This window comes from Seriola lalandi, unplaced genomic scaffold (genome assembly GCF_002814215.2).
Source record: "Seriola lalandi dorsalis isolate HSWRI2012SDOR001 ecotype SW California unplaced genomic scaffold, Sedor1 jcf7180002054474, whole genome shotgun sequence".
In the NCBI taxonomy this organism is placed as follows: Eukaryota; Metazoa; Chordata; class Actinopteri; order Carangiformes; family Carangidae; genus Seriola; species Seriola lalandi.
This window is the reverse complement of record NW_019525027.1, coordinates 2,136,721-2,155,650: the sequence shown is the minus strand read 5'-3', so window position 1 is coordinate 2,155,650 and position 18,930 is coordinate 2,136,721.

The window sequence follows — 18,930 nt, the reverse complement described above, 5'->3', positions numbered from 1 at the left end:
GTGTGTGTGTGTGTGTGTGTGTGTGTGTGTGTGTTTGTGTGAGTGCACTCAAGCGGGTGAAGGGAGAGGGATGGAGTTATGAATGGGAGACTGAACAATGTTTCAGAGTAAGAGCAAAGGAGGGGAAGATGGGGGGGTGGGGCAGGCAAAGGGGAAAGGTGAAGGTAAAGCAAGGGAGTGAAAAGGAAGCCAGGGGAAGGGAAGGGAGGAAAAACTAACTGAGACAGGTTGGTGGGAGAACAAGGGGTACAGGAAATAAAAGAAAGAAGGAAGAAGAGAGGAGAGGAGAGGGGTAGTAGGCTGAAGTAAGTGGGTAAGCATTTTGTTAGTTTTCACGGTTAAACAGGGATGTGACACATGACGTAATTGATCAATCATTATTAATTGATGCATATATTCTTTGGTTATTTGAGTGTGTGCTGGAGTGTTGCATCTTAGTTTTTAAAAGAAATAACTTAGTAGATAAAGTGAGACTGTAAAGTTGACTGAAAGAAGATTTGTGCAGAAATCAGGCGAAGCCTGCATACATTTCAGTTTCACCGGGTTCTGTGCTCTGATATGAAAATATTTTCTGAGTATTACAAGAAAAAAACACTGTCCTTTTATTCCTCACTTGAGCCTATAGGGCCAGTTTTTAAAATTACATTCATTTGTTAAAAGACTCACATTCCTCAAGCAATTCTCTTTCTAGCTCTTGAAAACACATTTGTAATTCTTTCCTTCCTCTCTCCAAGTCCTTTATTAGGGACCAAATAGCATTTGGTGGGTGAACACTGATTTGTATTCCTTCAGCTCTAATTAAATTTGTTCTGGTAATACAAAAGAGAAAACCCATCAACAAACAAGATAACAGCAAAACAAACAAGAGGGTTGCATGCATAGAACCAGACGAACAAACGTGCTTTGGGGCTGATTGTGTTCAGATGTGCTTGATAAAAAACAACTTGGCAGAAAATGAGTAAATGAAGAAATGAAGAGGTTTGATTCAAGTTTATTTTATATATATATATTTTTTTGTTTTGTTTTTTGCCACTTTCTGTCATGTTCATTCAAAAGGATGGATATAGATAATGCAAATGAGCAGTATGACTACAAATTGCTTTTAGAGTGAGAGTTCAAATTGAGGATGCAATATTTATTCAAGGCACTCGTAGCTCTGTTGTAATTTTGTGTGCTTTCCTCAGTCCATTTCTTTATTGGTAAAAACCACACTCAATAGTCATTGTCTACTGTGAATTTGTGATTTTACGATTTTAAGTTTTTCTTACCTTGTTTACGTGTACACATGGTGTTTTTTTTTACAATACAAGACATATCATGAGTGAAATAAGCAGGTAACACTGACTATGTATTTCAACCATGGAACTGCAGTTAAATAACAGTCTCCAAAAATTCAGACAGCCAGGTATTCATACGTCATACAACTAAGGAACCACTTCCTAACCCTTACTTCAGGGACGGGGCGGGAGTTTGCATTGGCACAACCACTAACGCTGTGTCAGCCACTGCCAGTTTCAAGCTAACAAGCAGCATAAACAAATAAAATATGCTAGCTACGCTAACCATTCTGATATGTCTGCTAGGACATTGTGGTGCACAACAGACTCCTCATGTGAGGTCTGACTGACTTTAAATAGCATAACATCAGCAAAAGTATGACATTGTTCTGAACTATGCAGTTTTTGTATAGTCACATTGGTTGACATCTAGTCGCACTTGATGAGCATTGCAATCCAGTGATGCACTGCCACATACCCTGCTCAAAACATATTCCAGCATCAGCTGATCTGATTATGGTTTTGGTTGAAAGTTATACTTGTGCTATAGTCCTGTAAGTGGATATTGTATTTAAGGAGCTGATACTGTATTTTTACAGTAATCATTATAGGGAAAAATAAATGACATTTTGTTGTCAAGTGAATATTTTGCAGATGGATTAAACTTTTGTCACTTATCATATAAATTGGGACAGGATTTTATTAGCAGCGGTAGATTTCATGCTGGAAAACCAGCCACTTTGATTTTCACTAAAACAGTGTTCTTCGCAGGCGGAAGTGTAGTCCAAAATTCAATTGCACTACCTACAGTGACACAGCTTCACCACAGGTTTGTTCAGACCCACAAAATTACCAAAACAGTCATGGGCACAACAAAAAACAACTGCCAACTTTCCAGCATTTGCACCATCACCAGGTGTTTGCCAGCATGAAAATACAGCCCCTTATCTTTTCTTTATTTCCTTTATTTTGTCAATTATCTTCAGTCCCCTACTAATGGGCTCAGTGACTCAACCACAATGAAGACTTCATCAGAGCTCATGCTGACAAATCTGAATTCAAGTCAACCTGAGAAAGCCTCTGCTAAACTAGTGCACTGTGGGATTCATTTGATCTTGCTCCTCATCTCAATGGTGGACATGAGCAGGAGAAAGTGGTCTCTATTAGGATGAAGTAGGAAATGAAGAGGACTCAGACTTACACCATGCTCTGTCAGCAAGTCAGAGCGCAGAAAGAAATGTGTGTTTGTTTGTGCACACTCAGGAGTATATATATATATATATATATATATATATATATATATATAGTTTATATATAGTTGTATATATAAGCATATGTGTACCTTTTGCAAAGCAGATGGGAACTATTGTGCAAAGGTGAAAAAAAAAACTTTGTATGGAATAAAAAGCTATGATATACTGGTATTGACAACAACTGTGATATTTAAAAACAATGAATTATTGATATTAATAATACACATTTTATAATATAATGAAGGCCGATGATAGGCCTTTTGTTTCATTGGTTCATCTGGTTGCCTTTCATTATCCATTCAGGGTAATGATTCTTTTTGTACTCTTTTCTACAACTATGGTTACAGACTCTCTCTCTCCCTACACTCATATTTGAGTCTAATTAATTTGCCAAAAATAAGACAAAACACACAATAAACAAAGCAACATCAGTATTATTATTATTTCATATTTTAAATAGATATTGCAATAATATTGGTATCGTGAATTCTTTTCACCACAGTGAAAATCTGATCTCCTGACAGCCCACTATAAGCATTTTTGAATGTCTGCATATGTGTATTTTGACTCCGACTCCTTTGCCAGTCATACAGACCAATGACTGTTTTGCTACAGACAGAGAACACATGCCCACAAGCACCAGTTTGCATTGCACATTAATGACATCATCCTCTTTATCTTGTCCATTTACTCAAAGCAAGCATTTCTGCTTGCTTGACAAATGTGACACAGCTGAACTTTTATCCACAAATATGCCATTTGCACACGTTATATCCCTCTTTGCTTTCATCTAGATCTCTTCTCTTTGTTGCTCCACACGTCTCCTCTCATATCCAGTCTCTCTTTCAGTTAAATGTTTATCACACCTTTATCTCTATTCCTCTTCCCAGCTCTTCTTTGCTCTGCCTCTCTCTCTACTTCATCTGGTTCTAGCCGCACTATACCAGCTAATCAGTGTCTAATCTCACTTTTAATTCTCTTCCCATTAACCTTTTGCTATCGTTTGTTTTACCATTACCCCTTCAAACACACACACACTTAAATTGCCTCCTGAGCTAAATTGCGGTTTATTTCCACATCATGACAGAGATATGCTGAGTTAATTACAGGGCGCAAATGAATATCACAGCAAAGGCAGGAGGCAAGGGGAGGGAATGAATGGATATGGCATGTAAAGGAAAGCTTATACCCCCAAATAATGTTTTTCCAGATGATGCCAATACAGCCTCTTTTAATAAAATCAAGTAAAATCTGAATCAGTGTTCACCATAAGCTTAAAGATGTACATAAAACCAATTTTAGTGAAATAATATGACGTCCATTTTCAGTTTTCTTTTCTATATCTTTTACTTGTTGAACTATTAGTGTTCATTCTAACAACAGATGAAACTCCCACATTTTGATAATCACATGCTTTAGAAAATTATTCATCTGTGATTGCTTCGAAATCATTAATCCCTAAAATGCTGCACAAACATCAACCTGTTGCATTCAAATGAGAGTTTCAGTGGTGCAACTTGTGGACATAAGATGTTTTTTATTTTTTTATTTTAGTGAGATATATTTTGGCAATAAGCTTTTTGAAAATTTCATCACATTTTTAGAAGTTACATTTCAAGTCACTGTATTTGGATATAATTAAGCTTTCAGTTACCTCTATTGAATACTGAGGAAGTTAGACAACAGGCAACAGACAGATGTCAGTCACCAGGTACATCAGGTGGTTTAACCGTGTGAGCCATCAAGCACTATGGTCAACAAAAACACCAAAACCATCACATCCTCTGCACACTGTGACCTGCAGTTGATTGTGCTTTGCATGCTATATCTTCATTTACAAAAATAGGGCTCAAGTGCTAAAGCTTCTTTATGCGTAAAAGTCAAGTAAAACTGGTAAAACTAAAGTTGTATTGAAAAAATGTATTGTGTTTATGACCATGTAGTGGATCTATATCAATGTCAATTTTTTTATTTTGTTGAAAGTGCTCGGGCCAAATGCGTCCATATGAATATGCAGTACAGTCCAAATGGTGACCTAAATTTTATACTGTATCATTAAGATATGTATCTATGGACATAACATTTTGAACTTGAGTACTTTGATTAAAAAAGTGGTAATGGTACTGATTGTGAAGATGTGAGGATCTCCTACACAAGCGTAGCATAAAAATAATTGTAGTCTTGAATTATGGTCACTGCTCTTGCTTCTTTGATATTGCTTTCTTGCCCATCAGTCCTATTAAGGGTGAAATACAGAGGGAGTTAGCAGATTTTCCTCTATGAGATCATTACTGATATGGTTTATTAAGACTAAAAATGTTACTTTTACTCTGTCTTAGCTGAAACCGCTTGTGTAGAAATCAGCTGAAAGTGCTATTGATGTTTTTATTATAGCTGAAACGTTCTGCTAATTATATAGAGATGAAAACAGACCTGAATATACTCGCTGCTACATGTAAAAAACACAAACACAGGTGTCCACTCTGACATTTTAATGTAATAAAAATATTTAATGCTAATTAAGAATGTTTTAAGAAATCCACTTGTTTACTAGTTTGAGTTAAAAGGAAGCAGAACCTTGACATGGTGGAATTCACGGAAGCAGGGTTAACAGTTATGGCTGGCAAGGCACAAATACAGTTTGCATTATCTACACAATAAAACTCCCACAGCGTAGGTAAAATGTTATTTTGCTGGGAAGAGCTCCAGGAAATAAAGCCCCACTGCTTTGAAAACACCTGTTTATGATGTTCAGCAGGGTGCAATAAGCATGGACCAGTCTACACACAGACACTGTATTGAACCACTCAACACATATACAAGACTTATTTATTTCCTAACAATCAATGTCTTGTTTTCTTGCAATTTGGTTTGAAAATATTAAAAACTTAAATTTTTTCAATATTAGTTGTACTTTCTCCATAAATCCTTCTTTTCTTTGGCCTTATCTTAATTTTCCACAATGCAACTTGAATGTAAATATATAACTCACTGAAATACTAATTAGTCTGAGAGTTTTATACAGAGGTATCCTGCCTCAACTTATTAGTTAGCCAGGACTCTGGTCAGCAGTCTTGTACTCAGTAACACATAAAGTAACTGGTCAACTTGGCGCCTAAAGTCATTTAGAGATGCTTAGTATTGATCTCTGCTGTTGAAAGCTAAATCACAGTCTCTGTGCATTTGGCAGAAATATTGCCTGTGATAAAATCTTAATTTTCCACAGGATTGTAGGTAGTTAACGACACATTTGTAACTCACTAAGAGGAGAACAGAATGAATAAATGTAGACCCAATAAATGATCACAAGACATGAGCTTGGGCTCCATTAACTCAAGAAGGACTATTTTCACCTCCAGATAATCCAAGTTTTTACCTGGGAGTCCTGATGTAGGCCTATGAATTTTATATGAGATATGATTGACTTTCTTTGATGTCATGCAGCAGAGCTCTGCAAAGCTGCTGTGATCAAAACCATGATACCTTTAAAGATGGTAAATTACATATTTAATGTGCTCATACCTTAATAATACAACACAATTATTAAAAAAAATTATTGATGAATAACTAAATAATAATGAGTAATACATTGTTCCTGAATGTCAATTAAATAACCACAACAGTAATTTGATTTATTCGATTTTTATTGGCCTGTTTCTGCAGCAGTTCATTTTATGTGTTTCATATCTTTTTCATATCAGTCATGTTTTGTACAAGAAAAATGACAAATTACTAGTGCACTAATAATTTCACTGAGAAATACAACAAACCATACAACAAATAAATTAGATTATTCAAGAAAAATAAAGCTCTCCAACAGTAACAGTCCAGAACAGGCCCACCTAAATAATCAGTTCTTGATACTATAGGATATAGCTAAGAGCTCCCATAATCTACACAGTTTAATATACTCTTGAGTATTCATTGAATATATAAGATTGCATTATATAGTATATTTTATTAGCTTATGATATATTTCTGCGCAAATCTGTACATATTGAACAGATTGAGCTTCATCATCAGATAAAGGGCTGATAATCACAATATCATTTTGATTTATGGGCTATATCATTTTTTTCTCACTCTCACTCTGTTTCTTTTTGGCTAGACTGCAGCTCTTTGAACACAAATGTCCGACTGACTGAGTGATAGAGTTGAGTATGTGATGGAGTTGCACCATTGGTCAGCCAAATGCCACGTGATGGACTGATAACGTTACATTATTCGCTTGGCTAAGCGCCAAGTTTCCCCATTGGTTGTTGCTTTGTAAAAATGATTAAGTTTGAACAAGCAGTGTTTCCAGTTTAGTGCTGTTGCTAGATTTCCTGACTTTTTTAGACCCCTTTAATTACTTTTTTTTTTTGCAAAAAAGCACATAGCAACCCGTCTGTAGACTTTTAGGACAAACATTAGTGACTTTCCATAGATGAGAGTTGCCAGTATTGCCTGGTCGGGCTGTCCCTCCTCAGGCACACCTCTCTATGTTGATGGCAGCTGACGTGAATCAGCTTCTAACTCTTTCTCTAAGTGATCATTTTAAAAGTAAAAGACTTTTTTTGGGGATTTTATCAGACGAAGTCGCAGTTATGCAATCAGGATTTTAGGGGTGCCGAGCAGCAAGTTGGAAATGGCTTGGAACTGACTGCTTGTTAACATGTAGTCTTTAAGGGCAGTGTTTCAATCACTAGTTCAATCTCGTTCTGTTGTCCGACAACAGAAACAGAAAAACATATAAATGAGAGCAGCTTTATTGGAAATACGGCTCTATAAAAATACTGTATGTGAGCACAGAGAGTAGGAGAGAAGCAAACAGATAAAGGGCTGAAACCAGTTGACACTATATGTAAATAGCCTATGATGCAGTCCAGCATATGTTTTGACCTTGTTTTGTTTCTCTGTGAACATAACATTAAACTTGTACACAGAATACTGACCAAAAGTTTAAGTGAGACTTTTATCATGGAGATTGACATTTAATTCTCCAAGCTTGCATAAGCAGCAGGATATAAGTAACATTAAAACAGCTGTATACAGATCACAAGAGAACGAAGGAGACCACCGTGTTTAGCCCTCAATGGAGCCTATTTTCAGATCCCTAACTATTTTTTCTTCAGCTGAGTCAACAGTTCAGAGAAAGCATAGTGGAGATCAATGAAATATGCTAATTTTATTTGACCATACAACACACTGAGTCGTTCGCATTTCTGCTCTTCATATATATATATATATATATATATATATTTAAAATGAGCTGAAGTAGCGATGGTCCATACAGGACGAATGGAATTCCAATTGAGTCTCAGAGGAGACCATTAAAAATCTGGAGCCTAATATGCCTACTGCACCTCATCTTTCCCTCAGCACTTGACTGCAATTTACCTGTAAAGGTTTTGGTATTCAAGAGGTTAATGTCAGTATCCTGTAATGTTCCCATCTCCATGCAAGGCCTTGGACTGTACATAATTAGATAGCTACAGACTGTGCAGTGACAAGGCTAGTGCACAAGACATTTATCAACCTCATATGATGAAAAACTGGCAGTTTTCTGTGGTGTTGCGTTATTTTTACACTGTAAAGTCCAGATTAGCCACACATCAGAGGCTTGATAAGTCCAACAGCAGCCACCGACCTGAAGAGACTGTTCACCTCTGTCGTCCGGGGATTGGGGAAACCTTCTACCTTATTTTCATTTCCAATGACTAGTGTTAGATGAGGAAGGCAGGACTTCAGGGGAACAAGAGGCTTAATTGGCCAAGCTGATGGCAACGCACTTAAAGTTAGAAGTGCATGAGGCATAGATCATAGACCCGGACCGGTTCCCAGGTGAGAGCTCTGCTGGAGGAGCTTTATAAGTCTCAGAGCAATTTGCTGTGAATGAAGACAGGAATATAAAGAAGGAGAGAGAGAGGGACACACAGAGCATGGATAAAGGATGGCTTACCATGTTTTCTGCCATCTATTTCCTCGCAACTTCCCTCCTCCTCTTTCAAATAATTTTTCCTATTCTGTTTCACCCCATAGCCAAACTACCAAATGGAAGATAATTAGGCCACATTGTGCGACAATTCCCAGAGCACTAAGTGCTGCAAACTCTGTACTATGTAGTCTTGGACATTCCATTTTTCTTCTTCCTTCTTCTTCCTTTCTTTCTGTCCTTGAGTTTTGAGATGCTATTTTTGGCAAATCTGAAAGAGTATGGCTGCTAACAATGCCATTCCAACATACCTTCCCGGGTGGTTTCACAACACTTCACACTTTAAATCACCTGACACAGACGCTTTTCACATGACTGCAGCTCGACCTTACAACTCACATGTGACCTCAAAGATTCTCATGTGCCCCTGAGGAGTGAATGACCCACAGAGGTTTAATATCTGCTCATGCACCATGAATGAGTTGTAAAATGTCCATAGCAAGTTGCCTCATACATCTGGATATGGGTGAAGGTTGACACAAGTGCTCTAGATGCACTTGATGGTATGTACTCAGTTCTGGTCAGGATTGGTGTACATTGTTATAATTTATTTCATCCTGGTGCTTTGATGTCCCGTTTCAGCATGATATCTTATATATACAGGTCCTTAAGTTTTAATTGTTGTATAAATTTGCTTTTGCTTTATTATTATCATCTGGGAACCATCAACTGCCCAAACGTAATAAAGGTGTTATAATCACTTTCAAAATATTTACCAATATATGCAAAAAATGCTATTAAGTTCACAAGCTTAATCCCTCTTGCTGCTTCTTTAAGGTTTATTTTTCTTTGTTTTCAGTTTTCTTGATTTTCAGATTCATAACCTCAAGATTTATGAAGAGTCTCCTCTAAGCATACATCAAATAGGATGTAGGTGCTCCAAAACACAGATGTTTGTTCATATGATCTGTACATGGGCTTGCCCATGGCATGGAAGACTTATGTAGAAATGTGTTACGTGGCGTCCTGTCTAACTAAAAAATTGATTGTGATAGTGATTTTTCTCCTCTTCCAGCTTTTTGGTGGAGAAGTCAAAGTAGGGAACATATATCCTGCAGAATGAAGAATGAAGTACCGCTTCTGAAGCCCTTTGGTGTTACTCCATGAGCCATGTTTCTCTGTAACTAATGTTTCTCACTGAAGTCATGAATAATATAAAATAATAATACTCGAGCTGCCCTTTCCCATCATGACTAGTTTGTCCCTCTGTAAAGTAAAAAATGAAAATGACTGAGCTACTACTTTGTCAGCTTCAGTAGCTGAAAAATAAATAATGATTTTTACCGAACCGTTTCGGTCCACTGTTGGCCACAGAGGAGCTGGGGCTCAGATTTGTCATAATCTTACATACAATGAACAACTAAACTATTTATCTTTGATATAGATCTGATTTTCACAGATTTGCCATTCCTTCAAAAACAGCATCATAACCCTGGTTTATGTTCATGCTAGAAATCAAGAAAGAAATCCAGTCCTTCATCAAAGCAAAAAGGTGTAAAAGATTGAGAGTATGTATGGGATCCTGTGCATGTAACATGTCATATAACTGCTATTTCCCCCAAGTCTTTTAAATGTTTAAATATTGTTTGAATAAGATCTGTTGAAAAATAAAAACTTTTATCTTTACCTGCCTCACAATGCCTGTTTTTTGGCAGGACTGCAACAGCAGGGCCAGCCCCATAATCGCAAATGGCCCTGACTGACTGACTGACTGATTGACTGCTTGATCATATTTCCACCATTGGTTAGTCAAATGCCATGTGACTGAGGTGTATTGGCCATTGCTCTTTCAAAATGATTTGGTGCAAATAGATTCTATTATGGGACATGTAAAGTCGGCAGTTTTGCCAGCTTAACACATTTGTCGCTAGATTTTTAGACTTTTTTTCAAATAAGACTAAATATAAATCTAGCATATGGCTGGACCGTGAGTGGGTGCCAACCATGGTCTTAGGGCTATACCTTCTATTACAGGCAGTCACCCAGCCACTTTGGTTTCCCGGCTGCTCAGAAGCTGTGGGGATGCATAATAGTGCATCCAATTCACTGAGCATCGCCTCCATTATGGCAAATAAAGTACTTTCATGACATGTATCATTATTACTAAAGGAGGCAGAGGAATAACTAAACATAAGACACACCGAGGAGAGAGAACAGAATCGAAGGGAGAGAGAAGCCTTATGTAAGCTAAGCTAAGCTAAAGAGCTTCAGATCTATTCCTGTTCCTTACCATACTATGACATTTTTATGACCTTTTATGCCTTAATATACTATTATGTTTTTTTGACATTTTATGCTATTCTATACTATGACGATTTTTGACATTTTTATGCCATACTATAATACGACGTTTTCTGGCATTTTTATGCCTAACTATACTGTTTCGTTTCATTCCTTACCATACTATCACGTTTTTATGACCTTTTATGCCTTAATATACTATGATATTTCTTTGACATTTTATGCCATTCTATACTATGACGTTTTTTGACATTTTCATAACATACTATAGTACGACGTTTTTTGGCATTTTTATGCCTTAGTATACTATTTCGTTTCATTCCTTAGCATACTATGACGTTTTTAAGACATTTTATGCCTTAATATACTATGATATTTTTTTGACATTTTATGCCATAATTTACTATGACGTTTTTTGACATTTTCATAACATACTATAATATGACGTTTTCTGGCATTTTTATCCCTTACAATACTATTTTCTTTCATTCCTTACCATACTATGACGTTTTTAAGACATTTTATGCCATACCATACTATGACGATTTTTGACATTTTTATGCCATACTATAATACGACGTTTTCTGGCATTTTTATGCCTAACTATACTGTTTCGTTTCATTCCTTACCATACTATCACGTTTTTATGACCTTTTATGCCTTAATATACTATGATATTTTTTTGACATTTTATGGCATACTATAATATATCATTTCTTGGCATTTACATGCCTTATTATACTATGTCGTTTCATTCTTTGCCATACTATGACGTTTTTATGACCTTTTATGCCTTAATATACTATTATGTTTTTTTGACATTTTATGCCATACTATACTATGAGGTTTTTTGACAATTTCATAACATACAATAGTACGATGTTTTCTGGCCTTTTTATGACATTTTATTTCTTCATATACTACGATATTTTTTAGACATTTTTATGCCATACTATAGTATGTTGTTTCTTGGCATTTACATGCCTTATTATACTATGTCATTTCATTCTTTACCATACTATTACATTTTTAAGACCTTTTATGCCTTAATATACTATGATATTTTTTTGACATTTTATGCCATACTATACTATGACGTTTTTTGACATTTTTATGCCATACTATAGTATGTCGTTTCTTGGCATTTATATGCCTTATTATACTATGTCGTTTCATTCCTTAGCATACTATGACCTTTTATGAACTTTTATGCCTTAATATACTATTATGTTTTTTTGACATTTTATGCCATACTATACTATGACGTTTTTTGACATTTTTATGGCATACTATAGTATGTCGTTTCTGGCCTTTTTATGCCTTACTATACTATTTCGTTTCATTCCTTACCATACTATGACGTTTTTATGACCTTTAATGCCTTAATATACTATTATGTTTTTTTGACATTTTATGCCATTCTATACTATGACGTTTTTTTGGCAATTTTTATGCCATACTATAGTATGTCGTTTCTTGGCATTTATATGCCTTACTATACTATGTCGTTTCATTCCTTACCATACTATGACATTTTATGAACTTTTATGCCCTAATATACTATTATGTTTTTTTGACATTTTATGCCATACTATACTATGACGTTTTTTGACATTTTCATAACATACTATAGTACGACGTCTTCTGGCATTTTTATGCCTAACTATAATATTTCGTTTCATTCCTTACCATACTATGACGTTTTTATGACCTTTTATGCCTTAATATACTATTATGTTTTTTTTACATTTTATGCCATTCTATACTATGACGTTTTTTGAGATTTTTATGCCATACTATAGTATGTCGTTTCTTGGCATTTACATGCCTTACTATACTATGTCGTTTCATTCCTTACCATACTATGACGATTTTATGACCTTTTATGCCTTAATATACTATGATATTTTTTTGACATTTTATGGCATACTATAATATGTCATTTCTTGGCATTTACATGCCTTATTATACTATGTCGTTTCATTCCTTGCCATACTATGACGTTTTTATGACCTTTTATGCCTTAATATACTATGATCGTTTTTTGACATTTTATGCCACACTATACTATGAGGTTTTTTGACAATTTCATAACATACAATAGTACGACGTTTTCTGGCCTTTTTATGCCTTACTATACTATTTTGTTTCATTACTTACCATACTATGACATTTTTATGACCTTTTATGCCATACTATACTATGACGTTTTTGACACTTTTATGCTATACTATAGTATGTCATTTCTTGGCATTTACGTGCCTTATTATACTATGTCGTTTCATTCCTTGCCATACTATGACATTTTTATGACCTTTTATGCCTTAATATACTATGATATTTTTTTGACATTTTATGCCATACCATACTATGACGATTTTTGACATTTTTATGCCATACTATAATACGACGTTTTCTGGCATTTTTATGCCCTACTAAACTATTTCGTTTCATTCCTTACCATACTATGACGTTTTTATGACCTTTTATGCCTTAATATACTATTATGTTTTTTTGACATTTTATGCCATTCTATACTATGACGTTTTTTGAGATTTTTATGCCATACTATAGTATGTCGTTTCTTGGCATTTATATGCCTTACTATGTCGTTTCATTCCTTACCATACTATGACCTTTTATGAACTTTTATGCCTTAATATACTATGACGTTTTTTGACATTTTTATGCCTTACTATACTATTTCGTTTCATTACTTACCATACTATGACGTTTTTCGACATTTTCATAACATACTATAATACGACGTTTTCTGGCATTTTTATGCCTAACTATACTATTTCGTTTCATTCCTTACCATACTATTACGTTTTTATGACCTTTTATGCCTTAATATACTATAATATTTTTTTGACATTTTATGCCATTCTATACTATGACGTTTTTTGACATTTTTATGCCATACTATAGTATGTCGTTTCTTGGCATTTATATACCTTACTATACTATGTCGTTTCATTCCTTACCATACTATGACCTTTTATGAACTTTTATGCCTTAATATACTATTATGTTTTTTTGACATTTTATGCCATACTATACTATGACGTTTTTTGACATTTTTATGCCATACTATAATATGTCGTTTTTTGGCATTTATATGCCTTACTATACTATGTCGTTTCATTCCTTACCATACTATGACGTTTTTATGACCTTTTATGCCTTAATATACTATTATGTTTTTTATACATTTTATGCCATACTATAGTATGACGTTTTTAAGACATTTTATGTCTTAATATACTACGATATTTTTTTGACATTTTATGCCATAATATACTATGACGTTTTTTGACATTTTTATGCCTTACTATACTATTTCGTTTCATTACTTACCATACTATGACGTTTTTCGACATTTTCATAAAATACAATAGTACGACTTTTTTGGCATTTTTATGCCTAACTATACTATTTCGTTTCATTCCTTACCATACTAAGACGTTTTTATGACCTTTTATGCCTTAATATACTATTATGTTTTTTTGACATTTTATGCCATACTATGACGTTTTTTGACATTTTCATAACATACTATAGTACAACGTTTTCTGTCATTTTAATGCCCTACTAAACTATTTCGTTTCATTCCTTACCATACTATGACGTTTTTATGACCTTTTATGCCTTAATATACTATTATGTTTTTTGACATTTTATGCCATACTATACTATGACGTTTTTTGACATTTTCATAACATACTATAGTACAACGTTTTCTGGCATTTTCATGCCTAACTATAATATTTCGTTTCATTCCTTACCATACTATGACGTTTTTATGACCTTTTATGCCTTAACAGATCTGAAGAGTATGTAAAAAACAGAAACATCTGTAACTGGAAATGAGACAATACAGTATGCTTACTGCAGCATGTCAGCACAGGCAGAATGCAAATAGGACATGATGATGTCAGTTGTTTACAGGTTCCACAACAGTTTTCAACTACATCAATTCCGCACATTGACCATATGCGGTCCAGCCATATTCTAGGTTTTGACCTCGTCTTGTCTTAAATGTCTTTCTAAGAAAAAACACGCTTTCTGGCTTTCTGTCATCTTATGATTCATGGGATGACAACTGGGCCAGTTCACCCCCTGCTGTGTTTAATGAAAGAGTCTATGTTTGTGTGTGCGAGATTGTGTATGTGTGTGGGTAGAAAACACAGACTGGAAAATACAGAAAATACTTTTAATTGGTCCTACAGCTCATTGCTTCACTTTAAATACAGAAAACCTGATTATTTATCAGACACAAAACATTTTTTAATGACTCACAGTTACATTTTGACCGTACATACAAAATGCCATTCAGTTGAATTTTAACGTAGTCACTGAATGAGTTCACCAACTGAGTTAACTGTTCTCTAGTCAGCTGGGCCATCTAACCCTGCATGAAACTGTTGTCATGCTACACTGGCACTGAGGTGGTAAATAATAGATAGACCAGGCGTTACTTGATGCCCTGCTAATGTGTCAGTGAACCCAGAGAACAGGAAGGAGTGAGCAATTGCTTAAGACAGAAATTGAAATCCTCTCATTCTGTATCTCCTTATTGAACAGCTAATAAGAGAAGTGCTCAGAAACAATCGTTTGGCTGTTGTGTAACACTGTCAGTGATGACACAAACTGTAAACAAAACTATCAAATACTATCAATACACTTTTTCTTATGATGCACAAGAAGAGAAATGCCATTCCCTTTTGCTCCAAGTTTTTCTGAGTAACTCTAAACAACACATTGGTGACACCAATAATACATAGAGTCTACATCCTTTTTTCCCCCCAAGCCCATTTTCCTAGAACTACATAAGCATATAGAAGTCTAGATCTTGTTTCATGCTGTACAGATCAAACATCCGTCACTGAAAACCTCATTTGATGGCAAAGAAGCTACAGTGAACTTTGCATGTGGAAGAGAGTTGCTGTGATTTTCTTTCTGTGGTGGAGCAAAATGGTGAAAAGTTAGCATCAGGAGGAGTGTTTTGCTGGTGTGTTTGTTAAGCATGTCCTGGAGCTGTAGGGAGCAGTGTACTGGGAAAACGGCGCATTATGGAAGAAGTGAGGGAGGGAAGTGGCAGAAAGGAGGGAGGGAGGGAGATCTTTGATGAGGCCCCGGGAGTGTCTCTAATGAGAAGCGATGTGAGGGAGCTGCTTCTTTCTTCCATCGCAAACGGAGCTGTGCCACACTGTTATAATCAAGCCAAAGACATAACCAACGGCCTTAATTAAAAATCACAAAATCACCATTCTGCTTCATGCCTTCTGTAACACAAACTCCAGCAGGAAATCTCTGAAAGAACATACAAAAGGGAGACAACACTATCAAAGGCTTGTTTTGACAGGCTGATTTAAACTGTAGCCAGCAAATGAGATGATCTTTTACTCTGTGATTAGTCATTTTAGCAACTATCAAGATGGCCAACAATAATATATATAATGTTAAATGGTGATTCTGTTATTTAAACATAGTTCATTAATCACATGACTCATTTCAAAATATGTTGTTCCTTTTACATGCAGGTTTAAGACATTGCAACTGGTGGAAAATACAGAGGGAGTTTTTAGTTTATGTACTTTTAGCTCTCCTAGCACATTTGCTCCAGAAAAAAGAAATTTTTCAACAATGGTCTGCTACAACATTCATGGATGATAGTAATCACTTTGCTGATTCCTTAACTTCTCATTTGAATGGGTCATCAACAGGTGACCCGTCTTCAGGTCAAAAATTTCAATTGGTCAAGTACTTTAGTTTAGGACTAAATCCGTGCAAAACATTTCCACCAGTCTTAGCTCTACTTGCTCTAACCCGAAACCTAACCCAATAAAAAGGTTCTGTGTTCAATGCTCAGACCTGGGGCCTGTCTGTGTTTTACTACTCTATGACTTGAAGTGTTGCCTCACACTGAGAAGGTTCTGTGTCTGAACCCTGGGCCTGTGGCCTTTCTATGTCCAGTTTACATGTTCTCCCTGTACCTGCATGGGTTATCTCTGGGTACTGTAGCTTACTCCCACAATCCAAAGAGTGGCACATTGGTTTTATAGGCGGCTAATGCCTTAATATACTATTATTTTTTATGCCGCACTATACTATGACTTTTATGCCTTTTACTATGACATTTTTATGCCCTACTATACTATGACTTTGTAATGGGGTATAATAGTGGTAAGAACTGTTTGTCACACTGAGAAGGTTCTGGGTTCGAACCCCAGGCCTGGGGCCTTTCTGTGCTTTCCTATACTATGGCTTTTTTTTTTTGCCTCAATATACGATGACATATTATGCCTTATTATACGATGGCGTTTCTTTATGACTTGCTAAACTATTACATTTTTATTCCTTACTGTACCTTACTACCCTGTGATTTTCTTGCCTTACTATACTATGAATTCTTATGCTTTATTATACTATGAAGTTTTTATGCCTTACCATACTATAGTGTTTTCATGCCTTACTATACTATGACTTTGTAATGGGGTGACACGGAGAACAGTAGTTAGAACTGCTGCCTCACATAGAGAAGGTTCTGAGTTCGAACCATGGGCCTTGGGCCTTTCCGTGCTTTACTATATTATGACTTTTTTTTGCCTTACTATACTATGACTTTTTATGCTTTTCCAGACTATAATGTTTTTATGCCTTACTATACTATGACTTTGTGATGAGCCAGCATGGTGGGAAAGTGGTTAGAACTGTTGCCTCACAAAGAGAATGCTCTGGGTTCAAACCCTAGGCCTGGGGCCTTTTTGTCCTATACTATACTATGACTTTTTATGCCTTACTATACTATGGCGTTTTTATGCCTTACTATAGTATGACTTTTTATACCTTATTATACTATGACGTTTTTATGCCTTACTAAACTATGACTTTTTTATGTGGTGGTACAGTGGTGCCGTGGTTAGAATTGTTGTCCCACAGTGAGAAGGTTTTGCGTTTGAAACCCAGGCCTAAGGCCTTACTATACTATGACCCTTTAATGCCTTACTATACAATGACTTTTTATGCTTTACTCTACATTAACTTTTTCAAGCCTTGATAAAGCCTTACTGGGACTGCATGTTGGTCCAGTGGTTAGAACTTGTGCCTCACACTGAGAAGCTTCTGGGTTCGAACTCTTGGACTGTGGCCTTTCTGTGTCCAGTTTGCGTTCTCTTCCTGTGCCTGCATGGTTTTCTCTCCGGCTACTGTGGCTTCCTCCCGCAATCCAGAGACATGCACATTAAGTTAATTGGTAACTCTAATGCTTTACTATACTATGACTTTTTATGCCTTATTGTACTATGGCGTTTTTTTAAGACTCACTATACTATGACTTTTGATACTGTACTATACTTTGACTTTTGTATGCCTTATTATAGTAAGGCTTAAAATCTCATAATATAGTACGTCATAAAAAAACACCATAGTATAGTAAGGCATAAAAATATCATAGAAAACGTCATAGAAAACAACATGCTTATGCCAACGTAAAAATGCTGGCACAAACAGAACCAGACTCAGTGGGAGGTTTTAGTGATTAATTGGGTCTTTTTTTAATGAATTAATATTTTTTCTTTGGTTTTCTCGCAAAACAGCACAGAAGGTCGTCACTAACAAAAGCCACTTTTAAAAATATTTGGTAAATATGTGTTAGATAATCCTTACCAACTGGACATTTCTTCTTGATTTTGCACTGTTAAACCTCTGAGATCTCAAATCAACACTTTCATAATCCATCCATAGTAGACTGCCTAAGTGTCTAAGTGTCAGGGATTTGTCAGCATTTAAGCAGGCAGCTGCTGCTTTCTCTCACTATGGTTCTCAGTGTCTCTTTACCAATCCGTCTGTCCTCGCACACATGGCATGTCACCACCAAACGATTTACCAGCTGACTGCACACGTACATATGTGCTTATGTGTGCACACGTGTTTGTGTATGTTTGCCTGCATGGATAGGTGTGTTAGTGTGAGGAGATCAGAGAAAGACCTTTTTTTGCTCCTTGCCTCACTTGCACTGTGAATGGCAAACTCAGATTAGCATGATTTATTTGACACTGGTAAACAATGCAGTAAATACATAAGGCTGTTCAATCAGTCTGAATCCTAGTATCCTAACCTGTCCCTCTAAAGCCATACTGTGGAACAAATGAATATGTGTGTGCACAGGTGTATAGGAGAA